Source organism: Meriones unguiculatus, chromosome 2 (genome assembly GCF_030254825.1).
Source record: "Meriones unguiculatus strain TT.TT164.6M chromosome 2, Bangor_MerUng_6.1, whole genome shotgun sequence".
Classification (NCBI taxonomy): domain Eukaryota; kingdom Metazoa; phylum Chordata; class Mammalia; order Rodentia; family Muridae; genus Meriones; species Meriones unguiculatus.
Window position 1 is genome coordinate 28,365,678 of NC_083350.1, and position 23,709 is coordinate 28,389,386.

At 49.7% G+C, this 23,709-nt stretch overlaps 1 protein-coding gene and 1 long non-coding RNA gene across 5 annotated transcripts in view; one reads left to right on the forward strand and one right to left on the reverse strand.

Annotated features, from left to right (window-relative positions):
- Ndst1 (N-deacetylase and N-sulfotransferase 1) overlaps positions 1-23,709 on the forward strand; it is a 90,112-nt gene that overhangs the window by 12,754 nt on the left and 53,649 nt on the right. The window contains exon 1 of one of the 4 annotated variants that reach the window (XM_060377217.1): positions 13,925-14,062. The exons of 1 other annotated variant lie outside the window; for it this stretch is intronic. The gene's annotated coding sequence lies outside the window, so the exon portion shown is untranslated. Of the gene's footprint in view, positions 1-13,924; positions 14,063-14,083; positions 14,253-14,342; positions 14,363-23,709 lie in introns of those variants that run through there. 2 more of the 4 variants (XM_021633670.2, XM_060377219.1) reach the window with 2 other exon arrangements.
- On the reverse strand, positions 9,654-13,990 carry LOC132652297 (uncharacterized). Its single transcript, XR_009589787.1, has 2 exons — positions 13,852-13,990; positions 9,654-9,951 (listed from the first exon to the last, which is right to left on the reverse strand). It is a non-coding gene; the product is annotated as an uncharacterized LOC132652297 (long non-coding RNA).

Here is a 23,709-nt window from a genome sequence, read left to right on the forward strand (position 1 = left end):
GCTGTCAGAGGGCCACACAGAGGGGATGAAGCTATCCCAAGACCTTCACTGACAGATACTGCCCCTGTTCAGTGCCTCCCAAACTCTGCAATGTTACTTTTTTTCCAGGGACTGCTGGGGTTCCCAGGGCTGTGTGGCCCCAGCTGAAGCAGTGCAGGTAGGCTTGCCCTAGTTCTTGTATGAGAAATGGGGTAACCACTCACTATGGGTGAATCTGAGAGTTTGGGGCTAAACAACCTTGAGTTTAGATCTGACTTTGACACTGAGTGGATGGCTAGATGCCTAGGCAGACACTGTAGAGGTGAATTACTTCTCTAAACCTTGGTTTCTCATCTGTGAAATGGGGATCACCATTTACAGTTGTCGAGAGGATTAAATAAAGTAATGAAAGTGCTTGCAGTTCAAGACTGGCAAAGATCTTTGATAGTAACAAGGTTGTAGCTGGCCTTGGTGGTGGGGCCGATGGTGAGCCAGCTGTGAGGGTGTGAGCATAGAGGAGGTGGCCCCTGGTGAGCTGGCCCTGTACCTCTCAGGTGGCTGCAGCACTCGGGAGAGCAGATCCCGCACTTCCCCTGGGCAGCACAGAAGAGCCGGCCCTGGAGGAGGGAGTGCAGGTGAGGCAGCCCTGAGGGCAAGAGCTCAGGAATGCTGTCTGGTGTGAGGTGGTCAGGTGAGGAGGCATGGGAGTGAGGATGGTGTCTTCTCTCCTTCCCCCTTCCCTACCTGTGGAGTCTGGCGAGCTGACCCTGAGAGCACGAGATTCTAGCCCTGACCCCTCACTGGCTGTAGTGATCACTCGCGAGTGTGTCTGTTGGAGTGGACACAGTGGAGCTGCCCTGATGGCAAAGGCACAGTTGAGCCGGCCCCACGGGTGTGAGAGTGTGAGGGCTGGTCCAGCGCCTCCAAGTGGGCTGGTGGCATTGGGTGGCCTAGCTGGAGCAGTGCTGGAGAGCGCACCCTGGCTAGTGCGCTGGCTAGCTCAACTACCACCCAGGCCCAGATCCAGGCCTCTGAGTTGGCCCACCCCAAAATGTATATCACCTGCAAATGGTTGGGATGTGTGAAAAGGCCAGTTGGGCTGATTCAAAGCTGCAGGATCTCCATGACACAGGGCAACAACAGGGTAACTGGGAGGAGTCCTGGTGAGGATACACTACCGATGGTGTCATAGAGGAACCAGACCAATGACTCATTGCAACGAACATTTGCAAGTGAAGATGTGTGAACAGAGCAACATACTGTGGGACACATATGACATACTACAGCTTCCATGATGAGGTGTTTTCCAGTGTTGTGTGTGTGTGTGTGTGTGTGTTATTTGGGGGGAGGTTGTAAGAGTGAAGGGCAGATATGAGGAGATTTTTTTTTTTAAGGAGATGGGGAGATGGGGACTGGAGTGTATGATGTGAAACTTACAAAGAACCACTAAAAGGTTTTTGCTGGAATGTGGCTCATTCTCTAGTATGCATGAAGGCCTGGATTAGAGCCCCCCCCCAAAAAAAAAAACCAAACAACAGCCGAGTTCGGTGGCACATCTCTGTGATTGCAGCACTTGGGAGGAGGAAGCAGGATGTTCAGGGTCAAAAGAAAACAACACCAACAAAATTACCGCCCCCCTCCCCAAACAAAGAAACAAATGCCAGTTATTGTTAGCCTCCATTTTCTGGAGACCTGGGCAAACATTACCCTTAAATATCTGTGTGGTTATGAAGAGGCCACTCAATCCACCTGGCCTTTCCTCTTCTCTTAAGTCAGGGTTATCACAATCTAACCCATCTCTAATCTGGACGCCTTTATGATCCAACATCCTCACTATGAAAAGTCTACAACTTGTGAACACACACGAGTTTTACATATGCCAACCCCCACCTCTCCCTTTTGAGACAGGCTTTTTTCCAGGTCTGCCCACTCAGAAAGAAAAGCGCCTTGCTTTTCCTGTCAGCATCTAGAACTCACTCCCTCACTCCGAAAAATGTGCCTGAAAGTGAGCCTTGAGCTCCAAGTCCTTAGCCGAGTAAGAGAGAGGAGGGTCCAGAAGTTGGGGCAGTGGGCGTGCAAAATGGGGAGGGCAAAGGGGCTGAAGCTAAAGTCCCTAGTGGCTTTCCTCCTGCCTTGCTTTGGGGCAGGAAGCAGTGGAAAGCTGCAGAAAATTAGTCTGACAAAGGGCCTACTTTGTCTCTCACATCTGCTCCCCAAAGGTGGATTTGCAGCAGCCTCCAAGACTCTTGAATCCAGAGCAGCGCCCACCATGGGCCTTATTGTGAGGGCTCACAGGCTGTCAGAGCCGGCCCAGGGAGGGAAACATTAACGTTGGGATCAGGCTGGTCCAAGTGTGGTTTAGGCTGTGATTAGGCCTCAGGGTTACGCTCTGTGCCTCAGGGGGATAATAGTCACGCATCCTGAGGCAGGTGGTGGTAGCGCACACCTTCAATCCCAGCACTCAGGAGGCAGAGGCAGGAAGAGCTCTGTGAGTTCAAGGCCAGCCTGGTCTACAGAGCAAGTTTCAGGAAAGCTAGGGCTACACAGAGACATCCTGTTTCAACAACGAAACAAATGAAAATTAGTCTTGCCTTCTCACAGTGCTGTAGGAAGAACTGGGTGTTGTTAGTGATCATGAAAGCCAAATGCAGAATAAGTACTGAGGGAAGGCGACTTAGTATCATGCAGAACGGATGCTGTCCAGCAAGCTGGGACAGTCTGATCCATCTTATGGACTAGGTCAAAGTCCTCCCGACCCCTTTTTCTTTTTATTTCCCTACAGTTCTGTCTTGAAGCATTCATGAATACATGTATGCATTTGTTTGCTTATTTACCGCACACATAGGGGTATATGGTAGTATAGTGTGGCAGATGCTCTCTGATAGGTTCCTGGAAGGGCACCAGAGGTTCAGGTGCCCTTCACTGCAGACTGAGTTTCAAAGCCAGCGTGGGCTATATAAGACCTTGTCTCAAAAGAACAACAACAAAACAATAGCTACTGTCAGCCTCCACTTTCTGGAGCCCTTCGTAAACAACAGCTTCTGCCTCTAATTGTCTACATATGAACAAGTCACTCACGTTTCCTCACTGTCTGTGGGCCTTGCTCTGAGTGCTTAGATTCTTGCAACCTTGGGCACAAACACCGCAGTTGGAGGAGGGAGCCAGGTGAGTGAGCATCCCAGAAGGAACAGCTCTGCGTGGAAGTTCTGAGTACTGGATGCCAGGCCCACCTCGATGCAGGGTTCGCTCGAAATCTAAATTTAGACACCTCCTTCCTGCTGGATCCCCCCACCCCCAGCTCTCTCTCACCTCAGCTTGGCCAGAGCCAGATCCACTGACACCCCCCACCCCTCACCCCTGCTGCCGAGCTAAGCTGTTTGCTGTTGCCTTCCTCAGGATCTTTGTCATTTCCTCCCTGATACCTCCTGACCACAGAGAACCACCCTCCCCCCCACCTCCCCAAGGTTTCCTTGCATGGGGAAGCCCAACCTGGAGGCAGCCCATGGGAAATGCAGCTGTGGGCCCCTCTGGACATTTGTCTCTCTCATTAGTAGGCATGAAGAGTGGTGAACTTCTTGGGATGGGTGCTGAGACAAGGTCTTCTAGGTGCCTGGGCTCAGTCTCTCTCTGGCTCTGTGGGCAGAGACAAGCCCTTTGTCTCAGGGGCTCAGTTTCCCGGCCTGTCAGAAGACAGGGAGTAATAAAGCTCTGGAGCTGGCCCTCAAGCTGGGGGTTGATCTGCAGATGACGAGTTGCCCTGCCTGCCTCTCCTCTTGCACTCATAGGTGGACATAAAGAGACTATGGCTAGGAAAGGACTTGGGACCACAGAACTGGATAAGGGGCAGATGAAGAAGCTGGTTACATCTGGGTGGGGTGGCGCACATCTTTAATCCCAGCACTCGGGAAGGAAAGGCAGGCAGATTTCTGAGTTCAAGGCCAATCTGTTCTACAGAGCAAGTTTCAGTACATCCAGGACTATACAGAGAACCTCTGTCTTGTAAAACAAAAACAAAAAGAAGCTGGTTACTGCTGGCAGAATCCTCCGGTTCAAGCAGTCAGCTCTAGCTCCATGCCTCTTCCAGACTGGTGCCCAAGCCCTGTTGAAACTGGTCTCTGGGCTCAACAGGAGCCTAGATCAAGACTTTAAAAACAAACATTTACTCATGTGTGTGTGTGTGTTTGTGTGTGTGTGTGTGTGTGTGTGTGTGTGTATTTGAATGCTTGTATATGTGCCTGTGGATCGGAGGACAGACAACTCTTGGAGTACTTTCTCTCTTACAATATGGGTGTTGGGAATTTAACTCAGGTTGTTGGGCTTGGAAGCTAGGGCCTTTATGTATTAAACTATCACGCCGCACCCTTCCTTTTTTAGGTCTAGAGCCTCACAGCAATAGGTAAGGGCTTTCTTTCTTCTCCTCCTCCTCCTGCTCTTCCTTATGTTCCGCCTCTTCCTCCTCCTTCTCCTCCTCATTTTTAGCAGCCTGGGATACAAGAGTATCCCAGGCTGGCCTTAAATTTGCTGTGTAGCCACACCTTTAATTCATGACCTTCCTGTCTTGACTTCCCCAGAGCCAGGTTTACAGGTGTGTGCCATCACCCCCAATGCATGTTTCCTATCAAACGCAGGGTATCATGCATGGTTGGCCTATACTCTGCCAAAGGAGCTACATCCCCAACTTTTTATAAACTTTGAGGCGCTGAAGAGATGGCTCAGTGGTTAAGAACTGTTCTTCCAGCAGGCATAGGTTTGATTCCCAGCACCCAGATGGCTACTCACAACATCAATAATGCTAATTCCAAGGGTATTAAAAGCTCTCTTCCGGCCTCCACAGGTACTAGGCACACAAGTCCTACACAGGGGCTGGAGAGATGGCTCAGTGGTTAAGAGCACTGTCTGCTCTTCCAAAGGACCCAGTTTCAATTCCCAATACCCACATGGCAGCTCACAACTGTTTGTAATGCCAATCCCAAGGAATCTGACACCAATGCACATAAAATAAAATTAAATAAATTGTATAAAAATTTTTATTAAACCCCAGTCATACACAGACATACACATAAAACAAAACAAAACAAAAAACTCATACACAGAAAAGTAAGATAATCTTTTTGTTTGGTTGGTTTTGTTTTGTTTTCAAGATAGAATTTCTCTGTGTAGCCCTGGCTGTCCTGGAACTTGCTCTGTAGACCAAGCTGGCCTCAAATCCAGAGGCCAGCCTGCCTCTGCCTCCTAAGAGCTAGGATTAATGGCGTGTGCCACCATTTCCCCCACTTAAAACAGCCTTAAAAGAAACAAAAACAACAACTTTGCTTGGAGGCAGCCTTCCCTAACTTGCTCATCTTAGCCATGATGTGGTTCTGCAGCTAAGGCTGGCCTTGGACTTCCTCTCTTCCTGCGGAACCAGTTCTCATCAGGACATTTCTGGGCCTGATCTGAGCATCCCGCTGTGATCGAATCCTGTGTGGCCCCCAAATCCATATAGTGAACTCCTAACCCCAAGTTAATGACCTTATGAGGTGTGGGCACCCGTGGCAGATGGGCAGGTCTTGAAAACTGAACCCTCACAACTGGAGTTAATAATAAAATAGACCCAAGGAACTCATTTGTCTTTTCCACCATTCGAGGGCACAACAGAGAGTCATCTATGAACCAGGAAGTGGCTTGCCTCAGACTCAGAATCTGCCAGAGCCTTGCTCTTAGATTCCTCAGCCTCTAAAATTGAAAGACAGATTTATGTAGTTTACAAGCCCCTCCGTCCATGAGATTTGTTCTGGCAGCCCAGACAAACACCCCAAAGCCAAGACGGCCCTAAGAGACAGCAACGTGTGTGGCCTCCTGCAGCCTGCTAGACATCCAGCCTTACCCAGCTTGCTCCTTGTTCTCCCCTACAGGAAAGTGGTGAATGGGATGAGGAGCTTGGGGGCAGAAGAGACTTGTTGCTAAGCAGATGTTCCTTTGGGCACAGTGCAGCGTTCACCTTGTGCCTAACCTAGGAAAGCCTTCTGTTCTTATGTCTGTTTCCCGATCCCCATTGTGAAAGGCACAGGCCCTGTGACTCTCTGAGACTTCTGACTCTCTAAGTTCCAAGGAATGGGTCCTTGACTTCTGTCCTCTCAGGTCCCCAGACTCCAGCCTTGAGCAAATGGAAGCCTATCTCACTGTTGGGGAATTCTATCAGGGCTTAACCGACCCCAGATGCTGTCCTTAGACAGGAAAAACCAAGGGAGGGAGACTGGGGCATGCCTGTTTCCCACAAAGACTCAGGGCAAGAGGCTCACTTGCAGACTTATGCACATGAATGGAGAGATGAAGAACTCCAGGGATGGCAGAGAAGCAGGGTCCCCCATGTGGAGAGGCACACCCACCCCATCTCCCACAGGCTGGGCCAGATGGTGCAGGCAGCTGAGGGGAGGCTCTTTGCTCCCACCTTCCCCCATTGGCTCTGTAGGGAACTGGATTTATTTCCACACGAGAGACATGTGGAGAAAAGCCTTCTTCACAAGCAGTCCTGGGGCTCAGGAAACGTTTTAATCCAGCAGAATCACAGTTGCAGCATTATGGAGCCTTTAGCAGGCTGCAGGTCTGTAGGCTCTCAGAGGCCCAGCATCCTGGAATGTTAGAAAAGTGAGTCACAGGATTTTAGGTTTAGAAATCATGCTCTCCAACACTGTAGCCATTCGGCACATGTGGCTTCAGAGCCTTTGGAATGTGACTAGCCCATGTGTTATAAGTGTAGAATACACAGGATTCTGAAGAGTTTATATAAAGGAAAGACTTTAAAAACAGCTCATTGAGTCTCCTGTGTGTGTGTGTGCGTGCATGCGTTATTTCTCTTTTTCCCCTAATGCTTCTCAAATCCAGAATCCAGGAAAGATTTTTTTGCTCATGGTATCTCATCTGAAGTTTTTTTGTTTTGTTTTGTTTTGATGTGTCTTTTTGAGACAAAATATCTCCCCCAAATGTCCTTTCAAAATGTTTGAAACCCTGGGTCCATAAATCCATCTGCGAGTGATACGTTTTCCAGATGGCTTATCTGCCTACTCACCTTCCACCGCTGTCTCAGACGGGTCACCGTGAACATCAGACCTTATGCTAGGTTTCCAAATCTTAGACTGACTCTTAGATACTCTGTGCCTCTCATCATCTCATCAGCCGCATAGGCTTCCTCCTCTACAGGAAGGATGGAGAGTCCCACCTGTTCCAGGGGAAGCTATTGGTCTCCATGCTGCAGGGCATCCCTCAACACGTCCCCAGTGGTGGGATTCAGGGAGCCCCCTGCCCCCACTTGGACCTTCTGCTTTTGATGACCTTTTCTGCTTTTCTTTCCTCAGCAGAACTGGTCCTGGGAGGCTAGGAAGGGATTTGGGTACCGTCATTCATTGATTGTCTCGTTTTTTTTTTTTTTTTGTTTGTTTGTTTGTTTGTTTTTCACCTTGGTAACCAGCTGGCCCTTTGGGATCTCTAGAACCTACTGGCTCCCCAGGAAAGCTTGTGAAGACAGGTGAAATTGAGTAAAAATAACAGTGACAAGGATAGCTATGCTACACAAGGTGCTATGCAGTTCCCCAATATCTCATTTAATTTTTTCTGTGACACTATGAAGGAAGCCATCTTCTCTGTTCTACCAAGAAACAATTGGAACCAAAGCAAATGACTACGTGTGAGGGCTGACCCTGGATTCTAAAAGAGAATCATTTGGCCCCAAAGCTAAGCACTGGCTGGAGGGCAGTTTGCAGGGAAAGAGTTGAGAGCTATGGGGAATGTGTACCTTGAGTGTGGCTGCATATGCCTGAAAGCTCTGTGTGAACATCCCTGACCTGTCCCTCACTTTCCCCAACCTGGTCCCCAACTCTTACTCCACCTCACATCCAACCCTGACAGGTGGACACATAGAGGGTCTTAGAATGGTAGGAGTGCTCACTCACATTGAAGCAGGTAGGCTGAAACAAAGGGCCAACCATATTGCCAGTCCCAGGGCCAACTTCCCATTAGGATCCAAATTTTGAATTTCTGTCTTTCTCTTAGGTACCTTTCCAAGGACACAGGAATAGAGTCTAGGCTTGACCCTGGGGGACTCTGTGTCGGGCAGATGCCCCTCCTGCTCAGTGTCCCATTCACACAGACCAGGGAATCAGAAATCTGGCCCTCAAGGTCCTCCCTGGTGCACTGGATGGTTCTGTGTCAACTTGACACAATTCAGAGTCATCAGGGAGGAAGGAGCTTTGGCTGAAAAAAAAAAATGCTTCCATGAGATCCAGCTGTAAGGCATTTTCTCAATTAGTGAGCAGTGGGAGAGGGCCCAGCCCATGGTGGGTGGTGCCATCCCTAGGCTGGTGAACCATGTCTCAAAAAAAAAAAAAAAAAAAAAAAAAAACAAGAAAAAAAAACAAAGCAAAAAAAAAAAAGTCAAACAAAACAACAACAAAAAGCAAACAAAAATTTTAGGTTATATTATGAGTGTTTTGCATATATCTGTGTGGATCACTGGCTTGCCTAGTGCCCATGGAAACCCGAAGGGGTGGGTGTAGGATTCATGGGTATTGGGAACTGAACTCCAGACCTCTGCAAGAGCAGCAAGTGCTTTTTAATAGCAGAGCTGTCTCGCCAGCCCTCTGTTTCTTTAAGGAGATTTGGAGTAGTTCAGAAGTCAGAGACTCATCTGCCACTAGAGTCAAGGGGAATATGCAAATGAATGATATATGCTGGGACAGGGGCATGGCTTAGTGACAGAGAGCTTCTCTAGTATGTGTGAGGCCTGGTATTCCATCGCTAGCAGCCACTGTCCAGCAAAATGAGAAATGAGCAGAGGGCTGGAATGCTAACTCCTTTGGTAGGGTGCTTGACTAGCACGCATAAAGCCTGGGGATTTGATTCCCCAGCAGGGCATAAAAACAGATGTGGTGCCATAGACCTGTATTAGCACCTAAGAGGTGGAGGAAGGAGAATCAAAAGTTCACAGTTATTCTAGACCACACAGCTAGTTCAGCCTTGACTACATGAAGCCCTGCCGAAAGAAAGAAAGAAAGAAAGAAAGAAAGAAAGAAAGAAAGAAAGAAAGAAAGAAAGAGAAAGAAAGGAAAGAAAAGGAAAGGAAAGGAAAGAAAAAGTCATCGCTCTAGCTGCTTGCTCCAGGGTCTGCAGCTTAGTGGCCGGGCTCCTTGCCTCGTCGTCAGGGAACCTTGAGCCACTTGCCGATAACAGTCACTTAGAAACCTCTCGCCCCTGAGAGTGTTTTGTAATTGGAGCATAACAATGGCACTGTTAAAGGGGGAATTAACGGATTTGCAGAAGCTTGGTGTTCCTGCTAGCTTGATGCCTCTCCTGTTTTCTTTCTCTCCCTCCCCTCATCTTCCATCTCAAAACAAACTTTGGTTTCCAAAACATTTCCATTGTATAGCCATTCTCGATTGGATTACTTGCCCATTTTACAGGTTGTCTTCATTTGCTTAACAGATATCAAAATTTTCCAGTTCACTGAATAGTCTCTCTCTCTCTCTCTCTCTCTCTCTCTCTCTCTCTCTCTCTCTCTCTCTCGGGAGGGGGGAGGGGCACTGTTACACCATGTGGTCATTGCTGTAATTATGGTGACCATACTCTCCAAACCACAGATCAGGTCACATGATCTGACACAGGCTATTTTCTGCTTCCACGGCAGTCCAAACATGAAATCATATGTAGTTATACATTCATCAAATCACCTTTAATTTCTTTTTAAAAAGCAAATGACATGAAATTTGGATTATCCTTGACAAATCCCACTATCCACAGAAAATCATTAAAACCGTGACCAGGGCCTGTGCAGGCCTCTGGGCATAACAAAGTTTCCTGGATGAGGTGCTGTGGATCCATCCGAGTCTGTAGGCTGAACAGCAGGTTTGCAGAGAGAAAAAGAAGGTGGCCGGAGTCTATTCTGGACAGGGCCTGCTCTTGCTGCTTTAGAGAAACCCAGCTTAGGATCTGGGAAGCTAGCTGAAAAGGCAAGGTCGTTCATTTGTTTGCTTGGAAGTGAGTTTTGTTTCACTTATATAATTCCAAGGACCCTTCCCACAGACTACTAAAGCAGACTGACATCATATTGTATCTTCCTATGTGTTTATTTACATGCCTCTCCCTGTGGTAGCTATACATTGGCCTGTAAGAGGTCTTAACCTTTCTTGCTCATTGTGAGGATAGAAGTCTAAATGAATGAAGAAATGGAGTGGCATCGGTGGGCATTTTGCAGGCGGACATAGTACGGGCCACATGCCTAGTACTATGCAGGGCCCTGAAGCCTTGGCAGGATCCCTCCAGTGACCTTGGACTAGAGGGGAGAGCTCGGCATCTTGCTGGCACCAGGAGGGTATGAGAAAGGGGATGGGAAGTATACACCAGAAGACACGGGGTGTGTCAGGGGTTTAGGAAAAGCCCAAGAGAAATTAAAGTTTAACCTGAGGCCTGAAGGATCGCCATCATTTAGCTAACATTTATATAGTTCTTATCGTATGGCAGATAGCACACGAAGGCCTTCAGATATTTAATTCCCACTAAGCTCTCAGAAGCACACACAATCATTGTAGAGATGAGAAAATAGCACGGACAGGTTGAGAAAATGACCTTGGCCACATAGTTTAGATGTGGCAGGGCCCAGAAAGACTGGCCTTGGGACATTCTTTTAACAAAAATCAGCAGCCTGGGGCTAGGCTTCATGTCCAATGCCTTTGATCCCAGCACTGAGAGGCAGAGACCAGCCTGGTCTACGTAACACAGTAACACGTTCCAGGCCAGCTAGGGCTACACAGGGAGACTGGGTCTCAAAATAAATAAATGGACAGGCAAAGTGGAAGGTAGATAAGATACCAAGCAAGACACCTATCCTAGCAAAGTGAGAAACTAAGCTGCTGGTTGCTTCCGGGAGGAACTGGGCATGATGAAGAGGGAAGGGTCAGGCTAAGGAGGCTATACACACAGCTCAGGTAGAGTTGATGGAGGAGAAGGGGGGCTGGGAAAGAAAAAAGGCAGGAGGAATGGGGAAGGTTCTCAGATGAGATGTGGCATAGCGCTCAAAAGGAGCCATGAGTCCAGCCTCTGCCTTGCTAAGATGGAGCAGATAAGATGACCAGACAGCAAAGAGGTCTCAAGCCTGCAATGGGGCGGGGGAGAGTTGGCCCTGAGGAAGGGGCCTGGGGAGTAATCATGAGGATTGGTTGGGAGTAGAATCTTGAGCACCAACAGAATGAAGGTCCTAGGGCTAGAGAGATGGCTCAGAGGTTTAAGAGAACTGGCTGCTCTTCCAGAGGACCTGCGTTCAGATCCCTACACTCACATGGCAGCTCATAGCTATCTGTAATTCCAATTCCAGACTATCTGACACCCTGACATAGACACACATGGAGGCAAAACAATGAACATTAAAAAAAAAAAAAAAAAAAAGAAAAAAGAGGACAGGAGGGAGGGGGCACCCTTGGGATGTAAAGTAAATAAACTGAAAAAAAAAAAAAAGACTGTAGGTTCTCAAATGGGGCAGTAATGTCAAATGCCTTTAATCCCAGCACTCAGGATGGAGGCAGAAACAGGTTGATCTCTGAGTTCAAGGCCAGCTCTGGTCTACTGAGCTACACAGTCCTTCGGCTTCTACAAAGATGCTCACAGGACATCCAGCAAACTGGAAGGCTTCTGGCTCAGTTTCGAAGCAGAAGTTTTGAAGATTCAGAGGTGGGAAATGCTGTCAGAGACATGGGGTTACCCAACTCACAGACTAGCCCTCCAAGCCTGCTTCGGACATACCGGTGACCTGACTGGCTGCCTCCCACGCCTTTTCCGATGAGAAGACTTCTCTCTACAGTCCTCGGGATTAGTTTCAGTCCGTGCTGGACTCAGCTGCTTCTGACACCGTTCAGGCTTTCTCCCTAGTCAGCCTTTCCCTCCTGCTTCCTCTGCCATGCTCCACACAGCTTTTCCAGAACCACTTCCACATGGTCCTGGTGAATTGCTCCTTGTGCTAGAAAGTCTCCTTTCCCACCCTAGCTGTTTGTTCTTCTGATCTAGCTTAAAGGCTGACTTCCTGGAGGCCCTCTCTCCCTGAGACAGGGTTTCTCTGTCGAGCCCTGGCTGTTCTGGAACTCACTCTGTAGGACTAGGCTGGTTTTGAACTCAGATTCTGCTTCTGCCTCCGGAGTGCGGGGATTAGAGGTGTGGGCCACCACCTTTAGTCTTGTGAGGCCACACTACTTGCCCTTTACTTCTCTGCTGACTCACTTCCGCCAGTCTGAGGCCAAAATGGGGGTGTGTCTGGGGGGTTGCTCATGTCCACTTGACCTTTTTGAACACCTTGATCCTACTGTCTCTAGCTCCTGGGTGTTGTGGAATTATAGGCTTGTACCAATATGTGCAGAGCTGGCTGGGGATTGAACCCAGGGCATCCTGCATGCTAGGCAACTAGCCTACCAATTGGGCTAAATCCTCAGATCCTAGCTTGAGCATAAACTTCTGCCCTTTTCAACTCTGCCTCTCCCACGAAGTGTCTAGAATACAGATCATGTTCACAGGGCTGCATGCTGATGGAATAGACTTTCTTGACCTGCCCAAGCCTCAGCTCATGATTTCAAGGACTTTACACTGTCTGATGTGGAAACTCAGACTGCCAAGAATTTGCTGGTCTATGCTGTTTTTCCTGGCCAAACTGGTGGTGGCTGCAGTATTGGGTCACATCCTGTCCATACATGGCCAGCAGCAGTGGACTGTGGCCATATCTTCAGGTTCAGTCCCATTGGACACTCCTTCCAGAGGTGTAACATGGGCACATATAGGAGGCTGAAGCCTGGCACTTCCTAGCTCCTAGACCAGCACCTCTCTTGTGTTTAGGCCTCAGTATCTCCAACCCCTGGGAGACACAAGCAGGCTGACTAATAAGGACCCCTTGGGGAAATGAGATGGGCCTGTCCTGCCTCCCAGTGCCAGCTGCCTTCCCTGAACTATCCTCTGTTTGGATTGCTCTCAGTTTTGTTTTTGTTTTTGTTTTTTCAGTTTTGTTTCTACAGTTAACAGTCCTGAGCCTCTGATGGTGTTTAAAGAGTTCAGGCTGTTGTCTCCCGCAGCCTCAGTTTGCCTGATAATCTTCAGAGACCTTTTAAGGGCTCTCAGTATATACCCTTGCACCTGACCTCACCTTTCTCTCCCCTGCAGTTTACTGGCTGGCTGAGGGATGTCAGACCTCTCTGGACTGAGAATAAATCTTAACAACAGCGGATAAGGGCTGTTGGCACAGTACAGGAGACTCAGTGTTGCCCTCTGCTCACTGGGAAGAACCTCTTTCAACTTGCAGGGTCTTTGACATGGATGGACCTGCTGAGGGTGAAGAGCAGGCCAGGTGGGAGAAAGTTTCGCACAAGGCCATATAGCTCTTTGCCCGCATGCTCTATGCCACAGGGAGGACCGATTAAGCTGGGAACAACTTGTTGAGGGAGATGACATGCCAGTAAACAATGAAATCAGCACGTGAATCAGATCCACACAGAAAGGGAATACAAGAGTGTTCCAGTCAGAGGGCATGTAGGTGTGGGTGTGAAGTCCTGCCCTGGGGGTCACACCGGACAGGTACCTGTTGTCAAGAGCTTGTCTTAGGAAGCCCTGGAGGGTTGTCACAGGCCAGCGGGGCAGAACCCACAGCCTCGGGGCCCAGCCAGCGATTCCAGGCCCTGTAAGTCGCGGCGAGGGCGAGTCTTTGTCCCCCCCCTTCCCGCTGCCGCCTCTCCGACCCCCAGCGCCGGTCCCTCTCTGACCCCAAATAACTTGTTGGTTTCCCCAGGGCTTTGTTTGCTCGGGGTCACCGCCTCCGGGACCCTCGCGAATCCCGAGACTGACACCCCTCGGGCCCGGGCCCCCGCCCCCTACCCGCTCTGAGACCGGGGTCAAAGGCAGCCCGCGTCACGTGGTCGCCGAGCAGCACCGAATCGGCCGGGAGAGCCGAGGGAGAATCCGGGTAGAGGCGAGAGATCCAGCCCGGCTCGCGGCGCCCGGTCCCGCCCCGGCCCCCGCCGGGCCCCCGCAGCGTGCGCGCCCCGCGCCGCCGGATCGAGCCCCGCGCACGGTCACGGCGGGGGAGGTAGGCGCGGGCCGAGGGAGGCGGGCGGCTCAGCAGCCTTGTGCGCGCTCCCCACGGGCGGGGGCGCGGGCGCGGGCGCAGCGCGGCCAGCAAGGGGTTAAGCCGGCCCGCAGCCCGCCTCGCGCACGCCCGGGACCGGCGGTCGCGCGGCCACCCGCGCCGCTTCCCCCTGGCGCCCCGGCCCAGGCAGGTAAGAGGCCGGAGGACCGTGCGGCCGGCGTCCCGGGGCCGAGCGCTTGGAACCCCGGGCACGGCGTGCAGGCCGCGCGGGGGCCCCCGAGTCGCCCCGGTGCAAGTTTGGTGCGCGCGGGCGCCGGGCGGGTGGCGGGAGGACAAAGGGGTGGGGGCCTCGCGGGGCCGGGCGGGCCGGGGTGCGGGCCGGGCAGCGCGGCAGCTGTAGGTCACGGATAATGTCACCCACGAGGAATGCCCCCTCCCCCTCCGCAGCTCCGGAACAGGGGAAACTTTTGTATAGCATGGGAGGGGGATAGAGGCCGGGTCCCAGCTTCTGGAAGGGGGAAGGCGGCCAGACCGGTTTTCTCCCGGCCCTGAGCGGCCTGGTCCCTAACTCCCCTCCTCCCTCCGGTTCTCCGAGCCGGGACTCTAGCATTTGACCAGCATGAGGAGGGGACGCCTGTAGGACGCGGGGGTCTGGTTGCTGCCAGGAATCTGAGGACTCATCCATCACTTGGCTCTTGCGTGCCAGGATCCCCTACAGACCCTACATCCCACTGTTGGTCCTCTCCTTGCCCTAGGAGAGCTTGAGGGACATTCTGGGGCAACATTACCCTCTAGACTGAGGGTTAGACAGATCTGGGTGTTTGTCTCTTCCCAGCTGTGTGACCTTGAGCAGGTTCCTTTCCTTTCCTCACCTCTATTTCCTCACCTGTAAAATGGGTGTATCCGTCAGAGTGGGGTTGAAGCCAGGGTGTGGGACCTCGGAAAATGTTGACATGCTTGTATTCAACAAGTGTTAAGTGCATGTTGCTGTGTGCCAGGCACTGGGCTAACTCACTGCTTTACATGAGGCATTTTACAGAGGGGAAACTGAGGCACTGAATGGAGAAGGTCACGAAAGTAGGGAGTGGGAGCTGGGATTTGCCCTCTCTCCCAGTCCTTATATATCAACTATATATCCTTACTAGGCCTTTTGATGTGACTGGGTTTATAGTTTCATTTTCAGGTGAATCATAATAGCTGCCTCCCTGCCCCATCACCCTTCCCCCAGGTGAGGCACCCTTCTACCTGGCACTTGCCTGGGTGAGGTCTTGTGCCCTTGTTCCAGTTAGTCTGGGCAGCTGGAGCTGGAGGGGAGGTCAGTTGGAGCCTGTGATCAGAGCTTCACGATGGTCCAAGTTCCGTTGCTGGCTGGGTCCTGATAGGAATGCTCTCCCAGTGTGGGTGGTGGTTCAGGGAGGAGGAGTCTGTCGCCCTGGCTTCAACTGGGGACAGCTGGTGGCTTTGTCAACAGACTTTTTCCCTAGCACCCAGGAGACCTGCAGAGCCTTTTTATCTCCCTTTAGACCTGTCACTTTCAGATCAACAGGGGGTAAGAGGTTGGGCAGATAGAGACCTAAGGCCAAGGATTTATGTCCTAAATGTCTTAGCTACAGGGTCCTTGTTGCCAAACTGAGAGACAGGCCTTGACACCCTAGCCTTAAAGGTCCTTGGAGCTAGTATGAGGGATGAACTTTGAGCCAACATCAAGATTGCAGAATCCTCATGGAGATACCTGTCTTTGTATGTTCTGGAGTCCAGCTAGCCCAGTAGGTACCTTGTAATCCCTCAGGAAAGACCCCACTGGTGACTGTGAAGAGAGGCTCAGATTCCCACTGGTTTTCCTGTGCTAGGGCAAGCCCAGTCTTTTGGGGTGTGTGGTAAAGGGAGGGGAAGAATGATATCATATGATTACCAATCAAGCTCTGATTGGGGGTTTTGAGTAATTACTTAAAAAGATGGAATACAAATTGCTAATTAATGACATCTTAAAACCTTGGACTGAGGGCTAGTGTGGTGGGTGTGGTGGGTTCTTGGGGGAGGGAAGTTTGTGCATACAGCTCTAAGTGCTCCAAGGCCCTCCAGCCCAGAGTGTGGGATTTGCATGGTTTGTAGGTTTTCCTTGGGCCCTGGGAATAGAGAGCTCTCCCGGGCTGACATCACTGTCAGCTTGTAGGAACAAGAGTGGAAATTCCACCACTTAGCTCTGAAAAGCAAGGGATTAAGTAGAGGGCTGGAAGGCCTGGAAAAGGTCTTGGGGGCTGGGTCTATCCCTTGTTATCTGGTCAGACTCACTTGTTTGTCATTGTGATCAGAGCAGAGAGGCCTCTGGGAAAGAAAAGAAGTAAAGGTAAAGGAAAGAAGTCAGCAAGAGAGAGCCTCTGTCACAGGGGGTGTGCAAGGAAGAGTCTTCAGATTGAGAGGTGTGGCCAGGAAGAAAAAAAACAGAGGTACCAACAGAGAACGTGAAAGACAGTCCCAGCAGCCCAAAGTTCTCTCTGCCCTGGCTTTAGGGATGCGCTTTGCCTGCGCTCGGACCCTTGGGTCTGTATCTTAGAACCAGAGCCAGACTTGGAAATCTCTAGGGCTTGCACAGACTTCTACTAGGTTGGAATTTGTTTTGGGTATGGCTTGAAATAACAGGACTATTTGGAGGACTTGAACATTCTTTACTTAAGATGGGGAATTGGGTAATTCAATGGTAAATTTCCATGGCCAGGAGTGGTAGGGGACATGAAAAGGGGCAAAGTGCGTGCTATATTTTGACTAGAGAGGATAGACAGGGATCAGGGGAGGGATGGGTGGGTAGCAGGGTGTGATAGGGTGGTCATCAGTAGATGATGCCCGAAGGACAGTGGAAGGAAGAACTTCCTGGTTGGTGATGTCAGCAAGAGTTCCCAGAGAAGGAGGTATCTGAGGATTGAGGCTGTCAGACAGGGCAGTGGGCACCAGGCTGATTTTGGGGGCTGAGGGCACCCTGCTCCCGAGTTTGGGTTTTATGCTGTAGCCGAGAAGACAGAAGGTTGCAAGCAGCTTGTTGACATGGTGCCTGTTACTGTGCTCTGTGTCAGGCGTGCTGCCAGGCTCCTTACAGACACCCCATTGACTCCTCACAATACCCTGCAGAGTAGCCGCTGCTGGTCACCCCACCCTGCCCTATTTCTAGGTGGGGGAAATGGAGGCTCAGAGGAGTAGAGTCACTTAATAGTACCAGAATTTGAACCCACGCTTTTCTGGTTTTGTTCCACTAAGTCGCCTTTCTCAGGGTCGTGTTTGGCCAAAAGCGATGGCAAGAGTGATGGGTTGAGACCAGAAAACTCATGGCTGTGACCCGGCAGAGCCAACCTTGGCAGCTCAGGCAGACTCAGGCTGAGGCTGATGGCAGGAGAGGGGCTGGAAGATCTTGTAGCTGCCTTGGGGTTGGCCAAGGGTTGGGGAAGGATCTCAGCAAAATCACTACTTGTGAGTCCTTGGAAATTTCCCTAGGGGCAGATGCCCTAGGGTGGTCCTGTAGGATGTTTTTGAGGTCGAGCCCAAGGCATCTAACTAGTGTCTGGAAGACACTGCCTAAGGGTAAGGGCAGGACTTCATTGCTAAATGTTTGTGAAGAGAGTGAGCCTATGGGAGGTGGGAGAATGTACGGCTCAGGGTCAGGTTTGGGTGGCTGCTCTCAGTTCCCTTTTTGCCTGAGAACACAGTAGCTGGGTAGTTCTCAGCCCATTTCCAGCCCCACTGTTCTCATCGCTCTTGAAGTGGCCCTTCCTGTGTGTCTCTGGAAGTTCCAATACCCACTGGCCGGCACAGCTCCTCATAGAGACCCTGTGCTCTGAGGACGCCCAGCCCAACGCTCATCCATTCAGTTTTCTTTTTTCCTTCCTTGCTTCCCTTTCTGATGTTTTCTAATTTTTGTTTTTATTTGATGTGTATGGGTGTTCTGCCTGCATGTGTGCCTGTACACCCTCTGTGATCTTCTGGGATGGGAGTTATAGACAGGTACCTCTGGAGCAAAATAGAGCCCGGCCTGCTGAGGTCTTACCCTTCTGTTTCCACTTCCTACCTGTGCAGTGGGGTCAGACTCTCCGGCCCCATCTGGGTCATGAATTGGGAAAGGCGCTCCTGGGTCTGTGGGTTTAAAAGTGAGAAGTGGGCATGGGATGAAGGTGGGTAAGGCTGTGTGGCAGGGTTGTTCCCCTCCTTCCTATAGCAGAGGTTAAAGGATGGTCTCCTGATCCCCACAGGAGTCTAGAGGATGCTTTCTCCTACCCTGTGGCCTGTTCTAAAGCTCTGTCCATCACCCTGGGTTTTGGAGTTTGGGTCTCAGTAAAAGAATGCATGTGCCTTGGACCATGTGGCCTCACGGCAAGAGCCAGTGTGCTACCAAAGCTCTCCCCCCCTTTTTTTTTTGGGGGGGATGGCTTATTACTTTGATGTGGGTTGGGTTAATCAAGGTAGAAAATGCATGGTGAATAAGCATCTGTTTATTTGAGAATAGGATGTGGAGGTGACTCCACTGTGTAATGGTGGTGCCCTGTGTCCCGTCCCTTCAGCCATCAGGGAGAGCTTTTTGGCTCTCTCACCCTTGTTCCTTTTCTTTTTCCTTGTCGCTCCCTTCTTCCCCTCTGCTCATGTTGAGGAGATTGCATCTCAGGTCTTTCCTGTTCCCAGTCCCCAAACTCTCCCTGGTGAACAGCCCTGGAGTCTCCCTTCCATGTAGACATCCCTAGCTCTTACAGCTGCCACATTCATGGAACCTGTTCCAGGACGCTCCTGGTGCCCTTCTATTCCTTGCTTTGATCTCTGGCTTACAGAAATAAGCCAGAATTATCTCTTAATAAGTAGTCATCTCTTAACTCTGTGTACCAGAAGCAGAAGTAGTCTGGGACCTTTTCCCAGAAGGGTGAGCAGAATTCAAAGCTGTGGGTTCAAATCCAGTTTTTTTTTCCACTACCAGCTAATTCCTTAGTCTCTCTGAGCACTGGTTCCCCAACTGCAGAGCAGTGATCTGGATATTCCTGTTTGGGGCCTTTGAGATAAAGGGACTTGGCACCATTCCTGATGCTCTGAGTTAGATGTCTGGGGTCCCACACAGAAAAAGGAGAGAACCAACTCCTGCAGTTGTCAGCTGACCTCCACACATGCCCCAAACATACACATACACTCTTTCACACAGTCTAAGTGTAAAACAACAGCAACAACATCCCCAAACTCCGCCAGCAGGCAGAAGCTGTTCAATGAAGCACCGGCTTTTACTGTAGAAGGCTGGGAGTGCAAGTGAGGAAACTGAGTTCTAGAGCGTTAGGGCAGTTGTGTGGAAGCCAGACAGGATTTTCTCCCATTGTTAATGCCTCTACTCTACTTCTCTCTTCCTTCTTGTCATCCAAGTTAAGGGCCTCAAGTCCAGTCTTCTTCCTGGTGGCCATATTGAGTACTGTCTAAAGCTTGTGCCAGTTGAGTTGGGCATGAGGCCTTGTGGTTGTTCTCATAACGAGAGACCCATCTCTTACTGCCTGGGCTGTGGGCTTGGAGCTTCCCAAAGGGAAGGATGAATGAACGGTAGCAAAGAGAGGTGGTGGGAACAGGGAAGGAGGGGACTTAAATTTAAGGCAGTACTGATGTCCAAACCAAGTCAAGGCTGAAAGCAAGACTGGGTGCCAGACAGGCTGGGGCCAGGTTCCTGTTGTCAGTTCTGCTTATGGAACTTTGGACCAGAGGTTTAGTTCTTCATGTGTGCAAAGGGACAGCCACTGACCTTGCATTGGATCATTTTAACTACAAACAGTGGTTACTTAGGGTTATTGAGACTGGTGCTTCCAATCTATCTGTCTGTCTGTCCATCTGTCCGTCCGTCCATCCGTCCGTCTATCCATCCATCAATCCATCTATCTATCTATCTATCTATCTATCTATCTATCTATCTATCTATCTATGGTTTTTTGAGACAGGGTCTCTCCATAACTGCTGGTTGGCTTATAACCTTTAGTGATCTTCCTGCCCCAGCTTTCTGAGTGCTCAGATTACTGGTATAGCCACCATACCGAGTCCACACTCCCCCCACCTCCTTTTTTTTGGTGGGGTTGAAAGGCAGGTATTCAAATAGCACCTTCAAACTTGCTATGTAGCCAAGGATGATTTTGAATTTCTGGTTGTCCTGCCCTACCTTCTTCTGGGATTAGAGGCTTATGTCACCATACCTGATTTATAAAGTGCTGGGAATTAAACCAAATCTGGGCTTTGTGTATGATGGGGAAGCACTTTATCATATTTACTATATTACTTCTCCCTTATTTTGGGGGTGGGTATTGGGTCAGATGTAGTCTAGGATGGCCTTGAATTCACTGGGTAGTAGAAGCTGGCTTTGAACTCCAGATCATCCTTTCTCCAACTTCCAACTGTCATTACTGGCATACATCACCATGCTCAGCTCAGTGCCTAACTTTGATCATTATTTATTTTGGAGACAGAATCTTACTGTGTTTTGCTGGTTGGCTTATAACTCACTATATAGACCAGGCTGGCCTCCAACTCTGCCTTGCACATGCTGGATTAAAGATGTGTACCTCCAAGCCCAGCTTGATAGTTATTTTTGTCTGAGGTCTCACTTCATTCTTATAACAGAAGTAGGAAATGGAATTGGCAGCACCTTCTTTAAGCAGATATGGCCACCAAGGCTTAGAGGGACCAATGGCTCCACATGGAGCTTAGACTTAGAGGATCATTGCTGATTTCTGAGGACTCCTCTGGTACCTCTTTGTTTTGGGAAGCCTTGGTAGACAGATTGAAGGGTAGATATACTAGAGGGAACTGATTTCAACTGTGTAATGGGAAAACATCACAGCAGGCCAAGATGGCAGTATTTGTTTCTGGAGGAAGCAAGCTCCATATTTCTGGGTGGAGCTCAGGGCTGGAGAGATGACTCAGCAGGTAAGAGCACTGGCTGCTCTTTAGGGGACCCAGGTTCAAGCTTCAGCACCCACATAGTGGATGGCTCACAACTATAACTCCAGTCCCAGGGAATCTGACTCCATCTTCCGGCCTTCATGGGCACTACACACAAGTAGTGCGCAGACATACGTTCAGGTACTCATGCACACATACAAGAAAAATTTGAGCCAGGGTGGTGGTGCACGCCTTTAATCCCAGCACTCAGGGAGACAGAGGCAGGCAGATCACTGTGAGTTCCAGGCCAGCCTGGTCTAAGTGTCCTAGAGCACTTGTGATTCTGCTCTTTCAGATCTGAAATCTGCCTCCATGAGGGAAGACCTGGATTCTAAGCACCCTCAGGCTGGCCAAGGACTGGCTTGTCTGGACAGGTCTCCAGGTGGTGGAAGGTGGAGGTTTGGAGGTTTGATGTAGTCTTTGTTCAGTGGCAGACACCTCTGCTTTGTACCCTCTGCTTTGCTTGTGCATAGTTACCTGCCTAGGCCTATGCCAGGTGAGAAGTGAATGTTGTCACGTCAGGCTGTGTCCCTCTGTCGGCATGCCCTTCCTCCTGACAGTTGTGACACCCTGGCTCATGCCTTTATGGGAGTGGAAGCACTAGGTATTCTCCCTGTTTCCCCAGAAGGTTTAGCCAGAGATTCTCAGAGTTGGGCTGTGGACCACTGGCCTCTGTGAAGGGTACAGATGATGCTTCCCAATCTGGCCCTCCTAGCTCAGATGCTGAGTGTTGGGCACAGCGGTCTGTGTGTGCAGTTGCTGTCCAAGTGCTTCTGATGTATGAGAACCACGGGATCAGGGCACTGAAAAGTCAATGCCTCTTTCCTGTTTTCAGTCTACTCAGACTGCCAGTCCCCGGAGGGACCCAGGAAAGCCAGTTCCTTTCTATCCCAGGTCACTTAATAAACAAAGCCTCTTTCCTTTGCCCTCCTGTTGCTGCATATTCAGACGTGGAACAGCTGTGGAGGCACTCATGGAAAGCCTAGTTTGTCTGTACTGTTTCTTTTCCTTCTTTTTTTCTTGTTTTTGTTTTTGTTTTTTGAGACAGGGTTTCTCTGTGTAGTCTTGGCTGTCCTGGAACTCACTCTGTAGATCAGGTTGGCCTTAAACTCAGAGATCCACCTGCCTTTCCTTTTCAAGTGCTGGTATTAAAGGTGTGCACCATCACCATCATCCAGCTGTTTTCTTTCTTTTCTTCCTTCCTTCCTTCCTTCCTTCCTTCCTTCCTTCCTTCCTTCCTTCCTTCCTTCCTCTCTTTCTTTCTCTTTATCTCTCTCTTTCTCTCTTTCTTTCTTTTTTTCCTTCTTTCTCTTTTTCTTTCTTTTTTCTCTCTTTCTATCTATCTTTCTTTCTCTCTTTCTCTCTCTCTTTCTCTCTCTCTCTTTTTTGAGGGAGGAGGGTCTAACTATGCTCCCTTATGTAGCCCTGGCTAGTCTGATATTGTGTAGACCAGGCTGACCTTGACTTTACAGAGATCCACCCCTTTTGTCTCCTGACTACTGTGATTAATGGCATACACTACCATGCCCACTCTCTACTGTTATAAAAGAGCTACCATTTTGGACTAGTGCTTGTACCCTAAGAAGCAATTTTATAATAGTATTGGGGTACTGCTGAACCCTGCGAGTAAAAGAAAGAATATTAGGACAAATTGAGGAAGACAGGTAGCAGTAGGAAGAGTGAGGGAGAGGTTGTGTTGACAAGAATGAATGCCAGGAGGCTGGGCAGGATGGCATGCCTTTAATCCTAGTACTTGGGAGGCAGAGACAGGAGAATCATTGAGTTCAAGGCTAGCCTGGGTCTACATAACAAGTTGCAGGACTACTAGAACACGAAGAAACATTATCTCAACAAACAAACAAACAAATAGATTCTAGGAACAAGCCAGCTGTGTTCTGGGCATGGGCCAGGGCTGGGGTCAGAGAGTGTGGGTCTTGGTTTAGCCAACAGTTGTGTGGTTGTACACATGCAAGATTCAGTGGCCTGATGGAGGTCTGAGAAGCCTCAGTTGTCACCAGTCAGTGGTTTTAAGCATCTCAGTAATTCTAATGATGATCATAATTGCTACTCATATCTATTGACAGTTTATCAATGCTTGCTAGACATTTCTATGTCATGTTCTCAGAAGCAATTTCCAGAATATTCCTCTCAATTAGAGAGGTACTATAGTCATTTCTCTTTGTAGATGAAAGTAGCTAGGCCGTGCATAGCTGGGAGGGACTGGATTTAGGAATGTTTGTTTGTAAATTTATTGAGACACAGTCTCACTGTGTAGCCGTGGCTGGCCTGGGACTCTCTATGTAGACCAGGCTGGCCTCTGCTTGGGATCAAAGGCATACTCCACCAAGCTCAGCTTATTTGTTTTTGAAACAGAGGTTAAATTTGACAGATAATTTTGTTTTGTTTTGTTTTGTTTTTTTTTTTTTTTGGAGAGATGGGAGGGTTGAAATTAGTCTACAAGGGTCTGGAGAGATGGGTAAGACACTAATGAGCCCTTACTGTTCTGTTAGAGGACCAGACCTTAGATCTCAATGCCCTCACATCACAGACACCTGTAACGCTAAGGGCCCTGAAGTCTGTTCCTGGTCTTTGTTCGAGGATACAGACATATGCAAAGGCACACACACACCAATAAATACAAACAGAAATTTTAAAAGTCTGCCTACTACCTACCCTACTCTTTTTTGCCTGTGTCCCCAATGTACTTTCCAGGA